Source organism: Schistocerca serialis, chromosome 1, assembly GCF_023864345.2.
Source record: "Schistocerca serialis cubense isolate TAMUIC-IGC-003099 chromosome 1, iqSchSeri2.2, whole genome shotgun sequence".
In the NCBI taxonomy this organism is placed as follows: Eukaryota; Metazoa; Arthropoda; class Insecta; order Orthoptera; family Acrididae; genus Schistocerca; species Schistocerca serialis.
Genome location: NC_064638.1, coordinates 426,865,102 through 426,887,514, shown reverse-complemented (window position 1 = coordinate 426,887,514; position 22,413 = coordinate 426,865,102). Strand labels below are relative to the sequence as shown.

Sequence of the window (22,413 nt, the reverse complement as noted above, 5' to 3'; positions counted from 1 at the left end):
TTTAGGTGGGCCGATCCCGGCGGTACTGCAATGCCGGGCCAACCCGCGACAGAGGTGGAGCAAGCCCCTAGCACTCCGTCATAAGCCAAAAATGAGTTTAATATTCTGGTCGTGCAATGCAGGACGTATCAGATATTAAGCTGATAAGAGCAGATACTACACTTTTTTTCCCTCCTACCTCCCCTATAGCCCTACCTTTTCCTCTCCAAAAATGCCGCCATCCTCTAGTGTCGACGCAGCACGTAAAGCAGGGTGTTGTTAGCAGCAAGACTTATTGCCATAAACCGCAAATAAAAGCGGAGGCATACTCTGCTATGCCTCAGGGGGCGACGACACACTCCTCAGAAACACACTTCCCTCTGCAGGTGTGAGGCAAGTGATGATGTTAAAAACTAAATAGAAAGAAATAAATAAAGACAGAAATGAAGGCAAAAAAAAAAACAGCGACGGTAGCACACTCAAACGAAACTGGCGAGATAATCCCATAGCCCATAGAATTAACGAAGTAATAATCCCCTAAGATAGATTATGTGTTTTCCAATTTTCCAATAATTTTTCATACAACGTTCACACAATTTCCATGTTACCAATTTCCATATTATCAGTATCATAGAGCAGTCTACTCTAGTGATGCCCAGAAGGCCAATATCAAACCTGGGGTATGGTTAAGTCAAGAGTAGTTTGAAAGTCCGAGTGACAAAGATCCAGGGGTACACTCAGGCAATTCTTATACGAGGTGCCTTACTCAGCCTGGACCACCTTTTGATAACCATGAACCATTGCAACTTTAAGAAATCTTGCAAAAGTAATGGTATATTTCCGGTCACATTCCGCCAGGCGATGCTGGCTCCAAAGGTAGTCCATGAAAGAGACAGCATCGGTGAGGCAAAGGTCATAGATCGTGAAAATGGTGTGCCCCAAGAGCCACACCACTGCGTTATGTCGTTTTCGGGGGTTGGTCTGAATATCAGGCGTAAGGAACCAGTCGATTGGCACATAGTCCAGTGTAGTCCCACCGATCAGCGCTAATAGCACACGTGCAAGGTCCCACACTTCTGTGACGTGAGGGCATAAGAGACGATGCTCTCTGGTGTCTACGTCACCACATCGGCCGCAAGCAGCCGAGGGCCATAGGCGGATGGCCGCCAAGCGATGATTAGTGGGTACTAAATTGTTTACAACGCGATACCATAGCGCTGAAACTTCTGTGGGGAGGGCTGGGTGGTTGATATTAGCCCAAGCTTGGTGCCAGACGACCGATGGTCGTCTGTCCTCCAATTTATGTGGTGTGGGCTGGCTCTCGAAGCGCCTAGTAAAGGCGCTTTGATGTGCGTGCCTTGTCGGTGGCCACTGTTAGGACGTAACTTTGATTGAGGTAATAGACCTTGACTGCCGTCATCCGGAATGTAATATGTGTCAAACATACTGGTTCACGCGCCGATTGTGGGCGATAACGGTCGAAAAGCACCGCTGTTGTCCCACCTGGGTCAATCTCACGCAAAGTGGCGATACGGTGAATCAGGATTGCCGCACATTTGCGGGGAAAGTCAATGAGTCCGAGGCCACCATCGACCTTTGGCAGTGTACAAGTCTGTGCATCAACTTTGAATAGTGCATGCCGCCACAACAGGCAATATACTGTTTGTGAGATGGCTCTGCTGGTTTGTTTCGGTAGCGTAAGGAGTTGTGCTACATACCATGCCCGTTATAGGATGTAAGTATTAATCAGTTGGATTCAATGATGGAGGTCGAGTCGTCGATCAGTGAGACTCACGCAAAGTCCTCTGATGCGCGTGAGAATCCGCCTGCACGTGAGTGTTAAGATGCGCTGCGGACAGGCAGTCACCTCAAGACCCAAGATACGTTGTTCCCCTACAATCCGGAACCATGGGCGCTCGATGGTCAATGATCGTGGTCCTAGTGGGATTAGCACCATTTTGTTGACTTTTAACATGGCACCGGGTGCTCGTTCATAAACGTGGAGGACTCGGCGAACTGAATCGATGTCCCTGGCGTTTGCTACAAACACACCTACACCATCCGCGTATGCCGCACTGCGGAAGGTGACGCCTGGGAAAGGAACACCATCGACCATTCGTCCGATGTCACGCAGCACGGGGTCCAAAGCGATAAAATACACTGACAAGGGACACCCTTGTCGAACTGAGCGTCTGATGGGAATTGGTCGTGATCTGCAGCCGTTCACAACGATTGTGGAATTTGCTCCATCCAAGAAGTGCCGGATGACTCTTATGAAGTGCTCCCCGAAACCCATCCGCGACATAACGGCCAGCAGGTAAGGATGGGAGACCCTATCGAAGGCACCGGTGAAATCTAGGGATCAATTGCAGCCGGGGTTCGAGCGTCGGCGGTGGGTGAGTAAGACAGCATCACGGTATATAGAAGCAGCGGTGAAGGTGGTTCGATTCGAAACGCCACATGATTGAGTGGGACAAAGTACCTTATTCATTACCTGTTTAAGACGTGAAGCCACACTTCGTGCCACCAACTTAGAAACAGTGTTAAGAACGGTGATGGGACGTACGTCTCTAGCCCGACAGTCGACTGTGACCTTTGGATTAAGGGCAATACGTACAGCTAGAAAATCGGCGGGTAGCTCGCAACCAGCAAAAATCTCCTCGCACATTTTGCAGGAGCGGTCTCCTAACAGGCCGGAAAATCTAGCACTTCAATTAGTGCTGGAATGGCACAATCGAAGGGCGGTATCCTTGCGGAGTACCGCCAGAGATGAAAAACCGCAGTGTCAGGGCCTAAATGCTTGCAGCATGTACGCTCCACATGTGGGAGTCACACATGGTGGTGCGGGCCGATATGGCAACAGGCGACCGTCGAAAACATCGCAAAGGCAAGTGCCGGAGGGAACGACAAAATACGAGAGCACTCGTCAACAGCCCAGTACCACCCTCCATGTCGAGGAGTAAACTGCGACTCCCATTTGAACGCCGCTAGCTGCCAGGCCAGTGGAGAAGCCGTGAGGCCGCCCCACAGCAGCGCCAGGCCGGCGCGAGCTATACTGGCGCGAGCTACACCTAGCCGAGTGCTTAGATCGTCCACCGCCTACTGCATATGTGTGTGTGCGTGTGTACCACGTATTCTGTGTGCGTGCGGCGGCGACGACGACGACGACGACGACGACGTTCGCGAGGAGCTAAGGTTATAACTCCAAAAAATATTATTAAAATTATCTGCGATACTACCATAAGAGACGCTAACGAGGCATCCGAAGGCACTGTCCTGTGCCACCATAAATTACCAGCCTAGCGTAATGCGGCTGCAAGTGCGGTCTGGCTAACACAAAAAAAAAATTTCTTAAGATAATTTTAAATTAATTAAAAGAAATCGTGGTGTGTAAGCAACTAACTACTGGGCACATCAACAACTACGACAAGTTTTGCTACCAGCGGAATATCTGATCACTGCAGAATGTTAACCCATTTCAGGCTGTGTTTTAATTAATTTTAGGTGGGCCGATCCCGACGGTACTGCAATGCCGGGCCAACCCGCGACAGAGGTGGAGCAAGCCCCTAGCACTCCGTCATAAGCCAAAAATGAGTTTAATATTCTGGTCGTGCAATGCAGGACGTATCAGATATTAAGCTGATAAGAGCAGATACTACACTTTTTTTCCCTCCTACCTCCCCTATAGCCCTACCTTTTCCTCTCCAAAAATGCCGCCATCCTCTAGTGTCGACGCAGCACGTAAAGCAGGGTGTTGTTAGCAGCAAGACGTCTTGCCATAAACCGAAAATAAAAGCGGAGGCATACTCTGCTATGCCTCAGGGGGCGACGACACACTCCTCAGAAACACACTTCCCTCTGCAGGTGTGAGGCAAGTGATGATGTTAAAACTAAATAGAAAGAAATAAATAAAGACAGAAATGAAGGCAAAAAAAAAACAGCGACGGTAGCACACTCAAACGAAACTGGCGAGATAATCCCATAGCCCATAGAATTAACGAAGTAATAATCCCCTAAGATAGATTATGTGTTTTCCAATTTTCCAATAATTTTTCATACAACGTTCACACAATTTCCATGTTACCAATTTCCATATTATCAGTATCATAGAGCAGTCTACTCTAGTGATGCCCAGAAGGCCAATATCAAACCTGGGGTATTTATTTATTTATTTATTTATTTATTTATTTAACCTGACCAGATTAGGGCCATCAGGCCCTCTGTTACATCGGACCAGTGTTTCACACATGCAGCATTTCACACATCAGAGTTACATCATGAACATAGTTTAAATGAGAAAATTAGCTTACTCTAGTGACAATATGAATAAAGAGTAGTGACTAAGACCTAATAAAGTAAATGCGGAAGTATTTTTACAACAGTTGCTATACATACATATTATGATAAAAGCAATAATAATAACAGTAAAACAAAAAATCAAATAATAATGATGAATATGACTAAGACCTAATAAAGTAAATGCTGGCAGTATTTTTACATCAGGTGCTATACATACAGATTATGGTGAAAGCAATAATAATAACAGTAAAAAAAAATCAAATAATAATGACAAACATGAGAAAGAGTGGCAATAATAATGAAGGTTTGTGCAGATGTACATTAATATATTGGTGTGTAAAGTAAATGTTTACTAGTATAGGGAGTTTTGGGTAAGGGAGCTTTAAGGAGGGGGAGAGAGGGAAGTAATGAGGTGAAGTGCACTCATGTACAGAGGAAGGCATTACTGTTGCTTAAGTAGATACGTCATTAACTGTTTTTTGAAGCCGGTCATGTTTTTAAGTTCTCTAACATAACGAGGGAGGTTATTCCAGAGTCGGGTTCCCGCTACTGTAAAGGACTTGGAGAAGGTGACTGAGCGATGCAGTGGAACGGAGAGGATTTTATTATGATGGGAACGTGTGTTTCTGTCATGTTGTTCCGACATGAGTGTTAGGGAAGAGGAGAGATGTGAGGGACAGTGTACATTTATAAGGCAGTAGATGAGACAGAGTGTATGGAAATCTCTGCGTTTGTCTACACGCAGCCAGGACAATTTTGCATATGCTGGTGAAATGTGATCAAAAAGTCGAACGTCACAGATATATCGGACGCAGGCATTCGTGACCAGTTCTAGACGTCGGGAATTTTCCTGAGAGAGGCCTTGTAGGATAATATCGCTGTAGTCAATGATTGGGAGTATAAGCGTTTGTACTAATTTCTTTTTCAGATCGAAAGGGAAGAGTTTTTTATATTTTTGTAGGACATGAAGGGATGCTGATGCTTTTTTGCACACTGCAGTTACGTGCTCTGTCCAATTTAGATTTTCATCAATTATTACTCCCAAACTCTTTGCTGATGGCGAGAAGTTAATATTTGTTCCATTTAGGATAAGAGGTGGTACGGATTCCCGATGTTTTGGGCTAATGAGCTTAGAGTGACCAACAAGTACCGCTTGGGTTTTAGATGGGTTTAGTTTTAGACCTATGTCCTGTGCCCAGTTTGACAGCGCATCGAGGTCAGTATTGAAATTTTCAATAGCTTTCTTGAGATTGCTTGGTTTCGCACTTAGATACAACTGAAGGTCATCAGCATACATATGGTATTTGCAATAGGTCAGGACCGATGACACATCATTGACATAAAGAGAGAAGAGTATAGGACCTAATACTGAGCCTTGGGGAACGCCTGACACTACCTGCCGCCATTGTGATTTTATATCCCCAGACAGGACGCGTTGCTGACGAGACATCATGTATGAGCGAAACCATTGCATTGCGCTTTGTGAGAAATTTAGACCGCTAAGTTTGGCTAGTAAGATGTCGAAGTCGACAGTATCAAATGCTTTGCTGAAATCTAAGAAGCAAATAATAGTCGCTTCTTGTCTGTCCATGGCAAGTTTCAGGTCATCTGTCACCTTTATCAGAGCGGATGTTGTGCTTCGATGTTTACGGAAACCTGATTGGTATTCGTCTAGTAGGTTGTTAGTAGTTAGGTAGTTGGTGAGCTGGTCATGAACTATATATTCTAAGGCCTTTGATAGTGCAGGAAGAAGGCAGATGGGGCGGTAGTCAGAGGCTGCTGTGGCGATGTCCTTTTTAGGCAGTGGCTTAATTTGTCCCAGTTTCCAGGCCTCAGGGAAAACACTTGTGATTAATGAATCGTTGAAAATGTCTGTTATAGAGGGCAGTAGTTGGTCAATAATAAGTTTTACCATCTGGATAGTGATACCATCATGTCCAGTAGATGCTGATCTAATCCGCATTATGGCTTTCTTGACAGTACTGCAAGTGACGTGCTGTAGATAGAATTTTTCTTTGCTACAGTCGTTCATCCCAATGAAGTAATCAATGATTCTCTGTTTTTTTTGCGGATCAATTTTGGTTGCAGGTAATGTGAAGAATCGGTTTAGTTCTTCAGCTGGGACCATGGGATTTTCTGCAACTTTTATTATGCCTAAACCGAGACTACGGAGATTTTTCCACAGGATAGCTGGTCTACATCTATTGTCAGCTAATGTACGGGCATGTCTGAGCTTAGCGTTTCTCACCGCTTGACTGGCTTTGTTTCGTTTCTGCTTGTATACAGCGTGATTTTCAGGTGTAGGGTGTATCTTGTATGCTCGATGTGCAGCATCTCTGAGATTCATGAGCTGTTTTAGTTCATCAGTCAGCCAAGGTGCAGGTTGCCTTTTTACTTTTCTGGTCTTTATTGGAGCATATTTGTCATATAGCTGAGTAATTTTGTTAGTGAAATCGTGGAGTTTGTCGTTTATGTCCATGAGGGGAGTAGAGGTCATCCCCCAAACTATTTTTTGTGCCTCAGTTTCGAGTTCAGGCAAATTTATGCGTTTGAGGTCTCGGTATGTAGACAGTTTTTGTTTCTTTCTAGGGCATTCTAGTGAATACGTCATGGAAATGATGTCATGGGCAGACATGCCAGGCGCAGATATTTGAGAGGTGCGGATTATTCTGTTCGGAGATTTCGTTGCGAATATATCTATGAACGTGTGACTGGTAGTCGTGTGATGAGTAGGTGCCAGCTGAAGTAGCGTCATATTTGAGGAAGAAAGCATCCTCTTAAATTTCCCAGTGGTAGGACTATTGCACAGAAAGTTAATGTTAGTGTCACCAGCTATAATTACATGTTCATATGACGATTCGAGACTAGAGAGGGCAGTTTCGAAGCAGGCGAACCCACCTACTTTAGGAGGTTTGTAAAGGACACATATTAAGCACTTTCTGTTAAGTGATTTGATCTCTATGAACATATATTCCACTTGTTTATCTACATTGTTGTCGGATGTGTGTAGTACTGTAGGTGACAAATCAGAGCGTATGTACGCCCCTACTCCGCCCCCTCGTCTGTTGCATCTGTCGTGCCTGAGAAAGATATAGCCATCTAGGTTTACGGAAGTTGTAGGAATACTTGGTTTGAGCCAAGTTTCTGACAAAAGTATTACGTGTATATCAGCAGCTTGAAATATATATTTGAACTCGTCGAAGTGAGCTGGCAGAGACTGGACATTTGCATGTGCAATATGCAGCTTGGTGCGTTCGGGTGTTGATTGCCCGAGGAGGCTGCCGACCGATGTTTGCGGGTCGTGGTTGGCGGTGACAAGAGGGTCTGGCATGAGGAATGCGGAAAGCGTGTGAAGGAGAGGCGGGTGAGGGAGTGTCCTCCCAGTTCTGTGCAGTGAAAGCGGCCGGGAGGGGGTAGGTCCCCGGGGAGACAACGGGATCTGTGGCCAAGGTCAGCGAGGTCTGCAACGGTTATGGAAGTAGCAGTGGGCTGGCAGGGGAAGGAATTTCGCTAAATACAACGGGAGTAATCTGCACGTTATGACATAGTGTGATATTAATTGCACTTATGAGGATAACAACTAAAGTATGATGGTGGGTTGCTAATTAAGGATGGAAGTGAGACTACCTAATGCAATAATTAACAAAATTACATGAGAAAAACAATTAAAAATGAAAATAGTTATGTGGAGAAACGAAGAGTTGATAATACAAATAATAACAAATATTACACGAGAAAAAATAATTAGAGATAAAAAAAATAGTTATTTAGAGAAACGAACAATTTGATGATACATTAGTTACGATATGGTTGACAGTGTAAACAATATAAACATACAGGTTAGTGGCAGCAAGATTAGACATGATTTAGCTTCTAAAGCACAGGCTTTCGAGTTCATTAACACTGCAAATTGTTTTCTTTCCGTTTTCGGTCTTAACCATTATCCTGCCGTCATTAGTCCATACGTTATGTAGCCCAAATTTCGAAATCGCGCTCTTCAAAATGTTTAGTCTTTCAGAGGTCAGATCCTCGCGTACTGTCAGACCCGACTTCGCGAGATTCTTCTTTGCTCTGAAGATTTCAGATCTCTTCCTATACGACATAAATTTCACTATTATAGGCCTTGGTTTTGTAGAACCTGGCAACCTACGACCCACTCTATGACTTCTGTCAATGTCACTCAGAGTCACCTGCACGCCTAGCTTTTCTTGGACAAGGTTTATCACAAGCTCATCTGTGTTCTCTCTGCTGCTCTCTGGAATGCCGAACAGTCTGAGATTATTGCGTCTCTGATATTGTTCGAGCTCGTCCGTCTTCTCGATCAATTTCTGTTCGAGCAGTCGTGCTTTCTCCTCACTTGCTTTTAACGATGTGTCCAGTGCACGGATCTCGCTCGCATTCGCCTCCAGAGTTTTCTGTATTTTGTCCGTCACTGCTGCAGTGACAGCATCAGTGATGGTTTGAACAACGAGCCCGAGCGTCTCCTTAGCCTGCAGCGCGGCACTCACCTCAGCCTTCACGAGTGCGGCGATGTCAGCGATGGCGGGCGGAGCGGCCGCAACTCCCGGTGTAGACTCCACCCCTGCGCTGTCGCCGGCCTGGCCGTTGGCTGCACTGCGCGTTGTTCGGCGATTTTCCATTTTTAGTACGATTCCGTGTAATTGGTGCTCAGTATGTGATGTAAAATACGACACTCGGCAGTAGATATACGGCTTTAGTATATGTAGACTAGCCTAACTGCTTAAAACACCTCCAGATTTCACGTAAACTTGCGAGCCAAGCTAACGCACGTCACTCACTCGCCGCCATGTTGCGGTTAAGTCAAGAGTAGTTTGAAAGTCCGAGTGACAAAGATCCAGGGGTACACTCAGGCAATTCTTATACGAGGTGCCTTACTCAGCCTGGACCACCTTTTGATAACCATGAACCATTGCAACTTTAAGAAATCTTGCAAAAGTAATGGTATATTTCCGGTCACATTCCGCCAGGCGATGCTGGCTCCAAAGGTAGTCCATGAAAGAGACAGCATCGGTGAGGCAAAGGTCATAGATCGTGAAAATGGTGTGGCCCAAGAGCCACACCACTGCGTTATGTCGTTTTCGGGGGTTGGTCTGAATATCAGGCGTAAGGAACCAGTCGATTGGCACATAATCCAGTATAGTCCCACCGATCAGCGCTAATAGCACACGTGCAAGGTCCCACACTTCTGTGACGTGAGGGCATAAGAGACGATGCTCTCTGGTGTCTACGTCACCACATCGGCCGCAAGCAGCCGAGGGCCATAGGCGGATGGCCGCCAAGCGATGATTAGTGGGTATTAAATTGTTTACCACGCGATACCATAGCGCTGAAACTTCTGTGGGGAGGGCTGGGTGGTTGATATTAGCCCAAGCTTGGTGCCAGATGACCGATGGTCGTCTGTCCTCCAATTTATGTGGTGTGGGCTGGCTCTCGAAGCGCCTAGTAAAGGCGCTTTGATGTGCGTGCCTTGTTGGTGGCCACTGTTAGGACGTAACTTTGATTGAGATAATAGACATTGACTGCCGTCATCCGGAATGTAATATGTGTCAAACATACTGGTTCACGCGCCGATTGTGGGCGATAACGGTCGAAAAGCACCGCTGTTGTCCCACCTGGGTCAATCTCACGCAAAGTGGCGATACGGTGAATCAGGATTGCCGCACATTTGCGGGGAAAGTCAATGAGTCCAAGGCCACCATCGACCTTTGGCAGTGTACAAGTCTGTGCATCAACTTTGAATAGTGCATGCCGCCACAACAGGCAATATACTGTTTGTGAGATGGCTTTGCTGGTTTGTTTCGGTAGCGTAAGGAGTTGTGCTACATACCATGCCCGTTATAGGATGTAAGTATTAATCAGTTGGATTCAATGATGGAGGTCGAGTCGTCGATCAGTGTGACTCACGCAAAGTCCTCTGATGCGCGTGAGAATCCGCCTGCACGTGAGTGTTAAGATGCGCTGCGGACAGGCAGTCACCTCAAGACCCAAGATACGTTGTTCCCCTACAATCCGGAACCATGGGCGCTCGATGGTCAATGATCGTGGTCCTAGTGGGATTAGCACCATTTTGTTGACTTTTAACATGGCACCGGATGCTCGTTCATAAACGTGGAGGACTCGGCGAACTGAATCGATGTCCCTGGCGTTTGCTACAAACACACCTACACCATCCGCGTATGCCGCACTGCGGAAGGTGACGCCTGGGAAAGGAACACCATCGACCATTCGTCCGATGTCACGCAGCACGGGGTCCAAAGCGATAAAATACACTGACAAAGGACACCCTTGTCTAACTGATCGTCTGATGGGAATTGGTCGTGATCTGCAGCCGTTCACAATGATTGTGGAATTTGCTCCATCCAAGAAGTGCCGGATGACTCTTATGAAGTGCTCCCCGAAACCCATCCGCGACATAACGGCCAGCAGGTAAGGATGGGAGACCCTATCGAAGGCACCGGCGAAATCTAGGGATCAATTGCAGCCGGGGTTCGAGCGTCGGCGGTGGGTGAGTAAGACAGCATCACGGTATATAGAAGCAGCGGTGAAGGTGGTTCGATTCGAAACGCCACATGATTGAGTGGGGCAAAGTACCTTATTCATTACCTGTTTAAGACGAGAAGCCACACTTCGTGCCACCAACTTAGAAACACTGTTAAGAACGGTGATGGGACGTACGTCTCTAGCCCGACAGTCGACTGTGACCTTTGGATTAAGGGCAATACGTACAGCTAGAAAATCGGCGGGTAGCTCGCAACCAGCAAAAATCTCCTCGCACATTTTGCAGGAGCGGTCTCCTAACACGCCGGAAAATCTAGCACTTCAATTAGTGCTGGAATGGCACAATCGAAAGGCGGTATCCTTGCGGAGTACCGCCAGAGATGATAAAACGCAGTGTCAGGGCCTAAATGCTTGCAGCATGTACGCTCCACATGTGGGAGTCACACATGGTGGTGCGGGCCGATATGGCAACAGGCGACCGTCGAAAACATCGCAAAGGCAAGTGCCGGAGGGAACGACAAAATACGAGAGCACTCGTCAACAGCCCAGTACCACCCTCCATGTCGAGGAGTAAACTGCGACTCCCATTTGAACGCCGCTAGCTGCCAGGCCAGTGGAGAAGCCGTGAGGCCGCCCCACAGCAGCGCCAGGCCGGCGCGAGCTATACTGGCGCGAGCTACACCTAGCCGAGTGCTTACATCGTCCACCGCCTACTGCATATGTGTGTGTGCGTGTGTACCACGTATTCTGCGTGCGTGCGGCGGCGACGACGACGACGACGACGACGACGACGACGACGACGACGTTCGCGAGGAGCTAAGGTTATAACTCCAAAAAATATTATTAAAATTATCTGCGATAGGACCATAAGAGACGCTAACGAGGCATCCGAAGGCACTGTCCTGTGCCACCATAAATTACCAGCCTAGCGTAATGCGGCTGCAAGTGCGGTCTGGCTAACACCAAAAAAAAAAAAAAATTTCTTAAGATAATTTTAAATTAATTAAAAGAAATCGTGGTGTGTAAGCAACTAACTACTGGGCACATCAACAACTACGACAAGTTTTGCTACCAGCGGAATATCTGATCACTGCAGAATGTTAACCCATTTCAGGCTGTGGTTTAATTAATTTTAGGTGGGCCAATCCCGACGGTACTGCAATGCCGGGCCAACCCGCGACAGAGGTGGAGCAAGCCCCTAGCACTCCGTCATAAGCCAAAAATGAGTTTAATATTCTGGTCGTGCAATGCAGGACGTATCAGATATTAAGCTGATAAGAGCAGATACTACACTTTTTTTCCCTCCTACCTCCCCTATAGCCCTACCTTTTCCTCTCCAAAAATGCCGCCATCCTCTAGTGTCGACGCAGCACGTAAAGCAGGGTGTTGTTAGCAGCAAGACTTATTGCCATAAACCGAAAATAAAAGCGGAGGCATACTCTGCTATGCCTCAGGGGGCGACGACACACTCCTCAGAAACACACTTCCCTCTGCAGGTGTGAGGCAAGTGATGATGTTAAAAACTAAATAGAAAGAAATAAATAAAGACAGAAATGAAGGCAAAAAAAAAAAAAAAACAGCGACGGTAGCACACTCAAACGAAACTGGCGAGATAATCCCATAGCCCATAGAATTAACGAAGTAATAATCCCCTAAGATAGATTATGTGTTTTCCAATTTTCCAATAATTTTTCATACAACGTTCACACAATTTCCATGTTACCAATTTCCATATTATCAGTATCACAGAGCAGTCTACTCTAGTGATGCCCAGAAGGCCAATATCAAACCTGGGGTATGGTTAAGTCAAGAGTAGTTTGAAAGTCCGAGTGACAAAGATCCAGGGGTACACTCAGGCAATTCTTATACGAGTTGCCTTACTCAGCCTGGACCACCTTTTGATAACCATGAACCATTGCAACTTTAAGAAATCTTGCAAAAGTAATGGTATATTTCCGGTCACATTCCGCCAGGCGATGCTGGCTCCAAAGGTAGTCCATGAAAGAGACAGCATCGGTGAGGCAAAGGTCATAGATCGTGAAAATGGTGTGCCCCAAGAGCCACACCACTGCGTTATGTCGTTTTCGGGGGTTGGTCTGAATATCAGGGGTAAGGAACCAGTCGATTGGCACATAGTCCAGTGTAGTCCCACCGGTCAGCGCTAATAGCACACGTGCAAGGTCCCACACTTCTGTGACGTGAGGGCATAAGAGACGATGCTCTCTGGTGTCTACGTCACCACATCGGCCGCAAGCAGCCGAGGGCCATAGGCGGATGGCCGCCAAGCGATGATTAGTGGGTATTAAATTGTTTACAACGCGATACCATAGCGCTGAAACTTCTGTGGGGAGGGCTGGGTGGTTGATATTAGCCCAAGCTTGGTGCCAGATGACCGATGGTCGTCTGTCCTCCAATTTATGTAGTGTGGGCTGGCTCTCGAAACGCCTAGTAAAGGCGCTTTGATGTGCGTGCCTTGTCGGTGGCCACTGTTAGGACGTAACTTTGATTGAGGTAATAGACCTTGACTGCCGTCATCCGGAATTTAATATGTGTCAAACATACTGGTTCACGCGCCGATTGTGGGTGATAACGGTCGAAAAGCACCGCTGTTGTCCCACCTGGGTCAATCTCACGCAAAGTGGCGATACGGTGAATCAGGATTGCCGCACATTTGCGGGGAAAGTCAATGAGTCCAAGGCCACCATCGACCTTTGGCAGTGTACAAGTCTGTGCATCAACTTTGAATAGTGCATGCCGCCACAACAGGCAATATACTGTTTGTGAGATGGCTCTGCTGGTTTGTTTCGGTAGCGTAAGGAGTTGTGCTACATACCATGCCCGTTATAGGATGTAAGTATTAATCAGTTGGATTCAATGATGGAGGTCGAGTCGTCGATCAGTGTGACTCACGCAAAGTCCTCTGATGCGCGTGAGAATCCGCCTGCACGTGAGTGTTAAGATGCGCTGCGGACAGGCAGTCACCTCAAGACCCAAGATACGTTGTTCCCCTACAATCCGGAACCATGGGCGCTCGATGGTCAATGATCGTGGTCCTAGTGGGATTAGCACCATTTTGTTGACTTTTAACATGGCACCGGATGCTCGTTCATAAACGTGGAGGACTCGGCGAACTGAATCGATGTCCCTGGCGTTTGCTACAAACACACCTACACCATCCGCGTATGCCGCACTGCGGAAGGTGACGCCTGGGAAAGGAACACCATCGACCAATCGTCCGATGTCACGCAGCACGGGGTCCAAAGCGATAAAATACACTGACAAGGGACACCCTTGTCGAACTGATCGTCTGATGGGAATTGGTCGTGATCTGCAGCCGTTCACAATGATTGTGGAATTTGCTCCATCCAAGAAGTGCCGGATGACTCTTATGAAGTGCTCCCCGAAACCCATCCGCGACATAACGGCCAGCAGGTAAGGATGGGAGACCCTATCGAAGGCACCGGCGAAATCTAGCGATCAATTGCAGCCGGGGTTCGAGCGTCGGCGGTGGGTGAGTAAGACAGCATCACGGTATATAGAAGCAGCGGTGAAGGTGGTTCGATTCGAAACGCCACATGATTGAGTGGGACAAAGTACCTTATTCATTACCTGTTTAAGACGTGAAGCCACACTTCGTGCCACCAACTTATAAACAGTGTTAAGAACGGTGATGGGACGTACGTCTCTAGCCCGACAGTCGACTGTGACCTTTGGATTAAGGGCAATACGTACAGCTAGAAAATCGGCGGGTAGCTCGCAACCAGCAAAAATCTCCTCGCACATTTTGCAGGAGCGGTCTCCTAACAGGCCGGAAAATCTAGCACTTCAATTAGTGCTGGAATGGCACAATCGAAGGGCGGTATCCTTGCGGAGTACCGCCACAGATGAAAAACCGCAGTGTCAGGGCCTAAATGCTTGCAGCATGTACGCTCCACATGTGGGAGTCACACATGGTGGTGCGGGCCGATATGGCAACAGGCGACCGTCGAAAACATCGCAAAGGCAAGTGCCGGAGGGAACGACAAAATACGAGAGCACTCGTCAACAGCCCAGTACCACCCTCCATGTCGAGGAGTAAACTGCGACTCCCATTTGAACGCCGCTAGCTGCCAGGCCAGTGGAGAAGCCGTGAGGCCGCCCCACAGCAGCGCCAGGCCGGCGCGAGCTATACTGGCGCGAGCTACACCTAGCCGAGTGCTTACATCGTCCACCGCCTACTGCATATGTGTGTGTGCGTGTGTACCACGTATTCTGCGTGCGTGCGGCGGCGACGACGACGACGACGACGACGACGACGACGACGACGACGACGACGTTCGCGAGGAGCTAAGGTTATAACTCCAAAACATATTATTAAAATTATCTGCGATAGGACCATAAGAGACGCTAACGAGGCATCCGAAGGCACTGTCCTGTGCCACCATAAATTACCAGCCTAGCGTAATGCGGCTGCAAGTGCGGTCTGGCTAACACCAAAAAAAAAAATTTCTTAAGATAATTTTAAATTAATTAAAAGAAATCGTGGTGTGTAAGCAACTAACTACTGGGCACATCAACAACTACGACAAGTTTTGCTACCAGCGGAATATCTGATCACTGCAGAATGTTAACCCATTTCAGGCTGTGTTTTAATTAATTTTAGGTGGGCCGATCCCGACGGTACTGCAATGCCGGGCCAACCCGCGACAGAGGTGGAGCAAGCCCCTAGCACTCCGTCATAAGCCAAAAATGAGTTTAATATTCTGGTCGTGCAATGCAGGACGTATCAGATATTAAGCTGATAAGAGCAGATACTACACTTTTTTTCCCTCCTACCTCCCCTATAGCCCTACCTTTTCCTCTCCAAAAATGCCGCCATCCTCTAGTGTCGACGCAGCACGTAAAGCAGGGTGTTGTTAGCAGCAAGACTTTTTGCCATAAACCGAAAATAAAAGCGGAGGCATACTCTGCTATGCCTCAGGGGGCGACGACACACTCCTCAGAAACACACTTCCCTCTGCAGGTGTGAGGCAAGTGATGATGTTAAAAACTAAATAGAAAGAAATAAATAAAGACAGAAATGAAGGCAAAAAAAAAAAACAGCGACGGTAGCACACTCAAACGAAACTGGCGAGATAATCCCATAGCCCATAGAATTAACGAAGTAATAATCCCCTAAGATAGATTATGTGTTTTCCAATTTTCCAATAATTTTTCATACAACGTTCACACAATTTCCGTGTTACCAATTTCCATATTATCAGTATCATAGAGCAGTCTACTCTAGTGATGCCCAGAAGGCCAATATCAAACCTGGGGTATGGTTAAGTCAAGAGTAGTTTGAAAGTCCGAGTGACAAAGATCCAGGGGTACACTCAGGCAATTCTTATACGAGGTGCCTTACTCAGCCTGGACCACCTTTTGATAACCATGAACCATTGCAACTTTAAGAAATCTTGCAAAAGTAAAGGTATATTTCCGGTCACATTCCGCCAGGCGATGCTGGCTCCAAAGGTAGTCCATGAAAGAGACAGCATCGGTGAGGCAAAGGTCATAGATCGTGAAAATGGTGTGCCCCAAGAGCCACACCACTTTTCGGGGGTTGGTCTGAATATCAGGGGTAAGGAACCAGTCGATTGGCACATAGTCCAGTGTAGTCCCACCGATCAGCGCTAATAGCACACGTGCAAGGTCCCACACTTCTGTGACGTGAGGGCATAAGAGACGATGCTCTCTGGTGTCTACGTCACCACATCGGCCGCAAGCAGCCGAGGGCCATAGGCGGATGGCCGCCAAGCGATGATTAGTGGGTATTAAATTGTTTACAACGCGATACCATAGCGCTGAAACTTCTGTGGGGAGGGCTGGGTGGTTGATATTAGCCCAAGCTTGGTGCCAGATGACCGATGGTCGTCTGTCCTCCAATTTATGTAGTGTGGGCTGGCTCTCGAAGCGCCTAGTAAAGGCGCTTTGATGTGTGTGCCTTGTCGGTGGCCACTGTTAGGACGTAACTTTGATTGAGGTAATAGACCTTGACTGCCGTCATCCGGAATGTAATATGTGTCAAACATACTGGTTCACGCGCCGATTGTGGGCGATAACGGTCGAAAAGCACCGCTGTTGTCCCACCTGGGTCAATCTCACGCAAAGTGGCGATACGGTGAATCAGGATTGCCGCACATTTGCGGGGAAAGTCAATGAGTCCAAGGCCACCATCGACCTTTGGCAGTGTACAAGTCTGTGCATCAACTTTGAATAGTGCATGCCGCCACAACAGGCAATATACTGTTTGTGAGATGGCTCTGCTGGTTTGTTTCGGTAGCGTAAGGAGTTGTGCTACATACCATGCCCGTTATAGGATGTAAGTATTAATCAGTTGGATTCAATGATGGAGGTCGAGTCGTCGATCAGTGTGACTCACGCAAAGTCCTCTGATGCGCGTGAGAATCCGCCTGCACGTGAGTGTTAAGATGCGCTGCGGACAGGCAGTCACCTCAAGACCCAAGATACGTTGTTCCCCTACAATCCGGAACCATGGGCGCTCGATGGTCAATGATCGTGGTCCTAGTGGGATTAGCACCATTTTGTTGACTTTTAACATGGCACCGGATGCTCGTTCATAAACGTGGAGGACTCGGCGAACTGAATCGATGTCCCTGGCGTTTGCTACAAACACACCTACACCATCCGCGTATGCCGCACTGCGGAAGGTGACGCCTGGGAAAGGAACACCATCGACCATTCGTCCGATGTCACGCAGCACGGGGTCCAAAGCGATAAAATACACTGACAAGGGACACCCTTGTCGAACTGATCGTCTGATGGGAATTGGTCGTGATCTGCAGCCGTTCACAATGATTGTGCAATTTGCTCCATCCAAGAAGTGCCGGATGACTCTTATGAAGTGCTCCCCGAAACCCATCCGCGACATAACGGCCAGCAGGTAAGGATGGGAGACCCTATCGAAGGCACCGGCGAAATCTAGGGATCAATTGCAGCCGGGGTTCGAGCGTCGGCGGTGGGTGAGTAAGACAGCATCACGGTATATAGAAGCAGCGGTGAAGGTGGTTCGATTCGAAACGCCACATGATTGAGTGGGACAAAGTACCTTATTCATTACCTGTTTAAGACGTGAAGCCACACTTCGTGCCACCAACTTATAAACAGTGTTAAGAACGGTGATGGGACGTACGTCTCTAGCCCGACAGTCGACTGTGACCTTTGGATTAAGGGCAATACGTACAGCTAGAAAATCGGCGGGTAGCTCGCAACCAGCAAAAATCTCCTCGCACATTTTGCAGGAGCGGTCTCCTAACAGGCCGGAAAATCTAGCACTTCAATTAGTGCTGGAATGGCACAATCGAAGGGCGGTATCCTTGCGGAGTACCGCCACAGATGAAAAACCGCAGTGTCAGGGCCTAAATGCTTGCAGCATGTACGCTCCACATGTGGGAGTCACACATGGTGGTGCGGGCCGATATGGCAACAGGCGACCGTCGAAAACATCGCAAAGGCAAGTGCCGGAGGGAACGACAAAATACGAGAGCACTCGTCAACAGCCCAGTACCACCCTCCATGTCGAGGAGTAAACTGCGACTCCCATTTGAACGCCGCTAGCTGCCAGGCCAGTGGAGAAGCCGTGATTCCGCCCCACAGCAGCGCCAGGCCGGCGCGAGCTATACTGGCGCGAGCTACACCTAGCCGAGTGCTTACATCGTCCACCGCCTACTGCATATGTGTGTGTGCGTGTGTACCACGTATTCTGCGTGCGTGCGACGACGACGACGACGACGACGACGACGACGTTCGCGAGGAGCTAAGGTTATAACTCCAAAAAATATTATTAAAATTATCTGCGATAGGACCATAAGAGACGCTAACGAGGCATCCGAAGGCACTGTCCTGTGCCACCATAAATTACCAGCCTAGCGTAATGCGGCTGCAAGTACGGTCTGGCTAACACCAAAAAAAAAAATTCTTAAGATAATTTTAAATTAATTAAAAGAAATCGTGGTGTGTAAGCAACTAACTACTGGGCACATCAACAACTACGACAAGTTTTGCTACCAGCGGAATATCTGATCACTGCAGAATGTTAACCCATTTCAGGCTGTGGTTTAATTAATTTTAGGTGGGCCGATCCCGACGGTACTGCAATGCCGGGCCAACCCGCGACAGAGGTGGAGCAAGCCCCTAGCACTCCGTCATAAGCCAAAAATGAGTTTAATATTCTGGTCATGCAATGCAGGACGTATCAGATATTAAGCTGATAAGAGCAGATACTACACTTTTTTTCCCTCCTACCTCCCCTATAGCCCTACCTTTTCCTCTCCAAAAATGCCGCCATCCTCTAGTGTCGACGCAGCACGTAAAGCAGGGTGTTGTTAGCAGCAAGACTTATTGCCATAAACCGAAAATAAAAGCGGAGGCATACTCTGCTATGCCTCAGGGGGCGACGACACACTCCTCAGAAACACACTTCCCTCTGCAGGTGTGAGGCAAGTGATGATGTTAAAAACTAAATAGAAAGAAATAAATAAAGACAGAAATGAAGGCAAAAAAAAACAGCGACGGTAGCTCACTCAAACGAAACTGGCGAGATAATCCCATAGCCCATAGAATTAACGAAGTAATAATCCCCTAAGATAGATTATGTGTTTTCCAATTTTCCAATAATTTTTCATACAACGTTCACACAATTTCCATGTTACCAATTTCCATATTATCAGTATCATAGAGCAGTCTACTCTAGTGATGCCCAGAAGGCCAATATCAAACCTGGGGTATGGTTAAGTCAAGAGTAGTTTGAAAGTCCGAGTGACAAAGATCCAGGGGTACACTCAGGCAATTCTTATACGAGGTGCCTTACTCAGCCTGGACCACCTTTTGATAACCATGAACCATTGCAACTTTAAGAAATCTTGCAAAAGTAATGGTATATTTCCGGTCACATTCCGCCAGGCGATGCTGGCTCCAAAGGTAGTCCATGAAGGAGACAGCATCGGTGAGGCAAAGGTCATAGATCGTGAAAATGGTGTGCCCCAAGAGCCACACCACTGCGTTATGTCGTTTTCGGGGGTTGGTCTGAATATCAGGGGTAAGGAACCAGTCGATTGGCACATAGTCCAGTGTAGTCCCACCGGTCAGCGCTAATAGCACACGTGCAAGGTCCCACACTTCTGTGACGTGAGGGCATAAGAGACGATGCTCTCTGGTGTCTACGTCACCACATCGGCCGCAAGCAGCCGAGGGACATAGGCGGATGGCCGCCAAGCGATGATTAGTGGGTATTAAATTGTTTACAACGCGATACCATAGCGCTGAAACTTCTGTGGGGAGGGGTGGGTGGTAGATATTAGCCCAAGCTTGGTGCCAGATGACCGATGGTCGTCTGTCCTCCAATTTATGTAGTGTGGGCTGGCTCTCGAAGCGCCTAGTAAAGGCGCTTTGATGTGCGTGCCTTGTCGGTGGCCACTGTTAGGACGTAACTTTGATTGAGGTAATAGACCTTGACTGCCGTCATCCGGAATGTAATATGTGTCAAACATACTGGTTCACGCGCCGATTGTGGGCGATAACGGTCGAAAAGCACCGCTGTTGTCCCACCTGGGTCAATCTCACGCAAAGTGGCGATACGGTGAATCAGGATTGCCGCACATTTGCGGGGAAAGTCAATGAGTCCAAGGCCACCATCGACTTTTGGCAGTGTACAAGTCTGTGCATCAACTTTGAATAGTGCATGCCGCCACAACAGGCAATATACTGTTTGTGAGATGGCTCTGCTGGTTTGTTTCGGTAGCGTAAAGAGTTGTGCTACATACCATGCCCGTTATAGGATGTAAGTATTAATCAGTTGGATTCAATGATGGAGGTCGAGTCGTCGATCAGTGTGACTCACGCAAAGTCCTCTGATGCGCGTGAGAATCCGCCTGCACGTGAGTGTTAAGATGCGCTGCGGACAGGCAGTCACCTCAAGACCCAAGATACGTTGTTCCCCTACAATCCGGAACCATGGGCGCTCGATGGTCAATGATCGTGGTCCTAGTGGGATTAGCACCATTTTGTTGACTTTTAACATGGCACCGGATGCTCGTTCATAAACGTGGAGGACTCGGCGAACTGATTCGATGTCCCTGGCGTTTGCTACAAACACACCTACACCATCCGCGTATGCCGCACTGCGGAAGGTGACGCCTGGGAAAGGAACACCATCGACCATTCGTCCGATGTCACGCAGCACGGGGTCCAAAGCGATAAAATACACTGACAAGGGACACCCTTGTCGAACTGATCGTCTGATGGGAATTGGTCGTGATCTGCAGCCGTTCACAATGATTGTGGAATTTGCTCCATCCAAGAAGTGCCGGATGACTCTTATGAAGTGCTCCCCGAAACCCATCCGCGACATTACGGCCAGCAGGTAAGGATGGGAGACCCTATCGAAGGCACCGGCGAAATCTAGCGATCAATTGCAGCCGGGGTTCGAGCGTCGGCGGTGGGTGAGTAAGACAGCATCACGGTATATAGAAGCTGCGGTGAAGGTGGTTCGATTCGAAACGCCACATGATTGAGTGGGACAAAGTACCTTATTCATTACCTGTTTAAGACGTGAAGCCACACTTCGTGCCACCAACTTATAAACAGTGTTAAGAACGGTGATGGGACGTACGTCTCTAGCCCGACAGTCGACTGTGACCTTTGGATTAAGGGCAATACGTACAGCTAGAAAATCGGCGGGTAGCTCGCAACCAGCAAAAATCTCCTCGCACATTTTGCAGGAGCGGTCTCCTAACAGGCCGGAAAATCTAGCACTTCAATTAGTGCTGGAATGGCACAATCGAAGGGCGGTATCCTTGCGGAGTACCGCCACAGATGAAAAACCGCAGTGTCAGGGCCTAAATGCTTGCAGCATGTACGCTCCACATGTGGGAGTCACACATGGTGGTGCGGGCCGATATGGCAACAGGCGACCGTCGAAAACATCGCAAAGGCAAGTGCCGGAGGGAACGACAAAATACGAGAGCACTCGTCAACAGCCCAGTACCACCCTCCATGTCGAGGAGTAAACTGCGACTCCCATTTGAACGCCGCTAGCTGCCAGGCCAGTGGAGAAGCCGTGAGGCCGCCCCACAGCAGCGCCAGGCCGGCGCGAGCTATACTGGCGCGAGCTACACCTAGCCGAGTGCTTACATCGTCCACCGCCTACTGCATATGTGTGTGTGCGTGTGTACCACGTATTCTGCGTGCGTGCGGCGGCGGCGACGACGACGACGACGACGACGACGACGAACGCGACGACGACGACGACGACGACGTTCGCGAGGAGCTAAGGTTATAACTCCAAAAAATATTATTAAAATTATCTGCGATAGGACCATAAGAGACGCTAACGAGGCATCCGAAGGCACTGTCCTGTGCCACCATAAATTACCAGCCTAGCGTAATGCGGCTGCAAGTGCGGTCTGGCTAACACCAAAAAAAAAAAATTCTTAAGATAATTTTAAATTAATTAAAAGAAATCGTGGTGTGTAAGCAACTAACTACTGGGCACATCAACAACTACGACAAGTTTTGCTACCAGCGGAATATCTGATCACTGCAGAATGTTAACCCATTTCAGGCTGTGGTTTAATTAAT

At 47.9% G+C, this 22,413-nt stretch overlaps 5 pseudogenes; all 5 read right to left on the bottom strand.

Moving 5' to 3' along the window:
* On the bottom strand, nt 1-213 carry LOC126421717 (U2 spliceosomal RNA; annotated as a pseudogene).
* A 3,265-nt stretch (nt 214-3,478) lies between these two features.
* Nucleotides 3,479-3,691, bottom strand: LOC126422292 (U2 spliceosomal RNA; annotated as a pseudogene).
* Nucleotides 3,692-11,928: 8,237 nt separating this feature from the next.
* On the bottom strand, nt 11,929-12,141 carry LOC126422868 (U2 spliceosomal RNA; annotated as a pseudogene).
* Nucleotides 12,142-15,434: 3,293 nt separating this feature from the next.
* LOC126422281 (U2 spliceosomal RNA) lies at nt 15,435-15,647 on the bottom strand (annotated as a pseudogene).
* Nucleotides 15,648-18,902: 3,255 nt separating this feature from the next.
* LOC126421805 (U2 spliceosomal RNA) lies at nt 18,903-19,115 on the bottom strand (annotated as a pseudogene).
* Between the last annotated feature and the right edge of the window lie 3,298 nt (nt 19,116-22,413).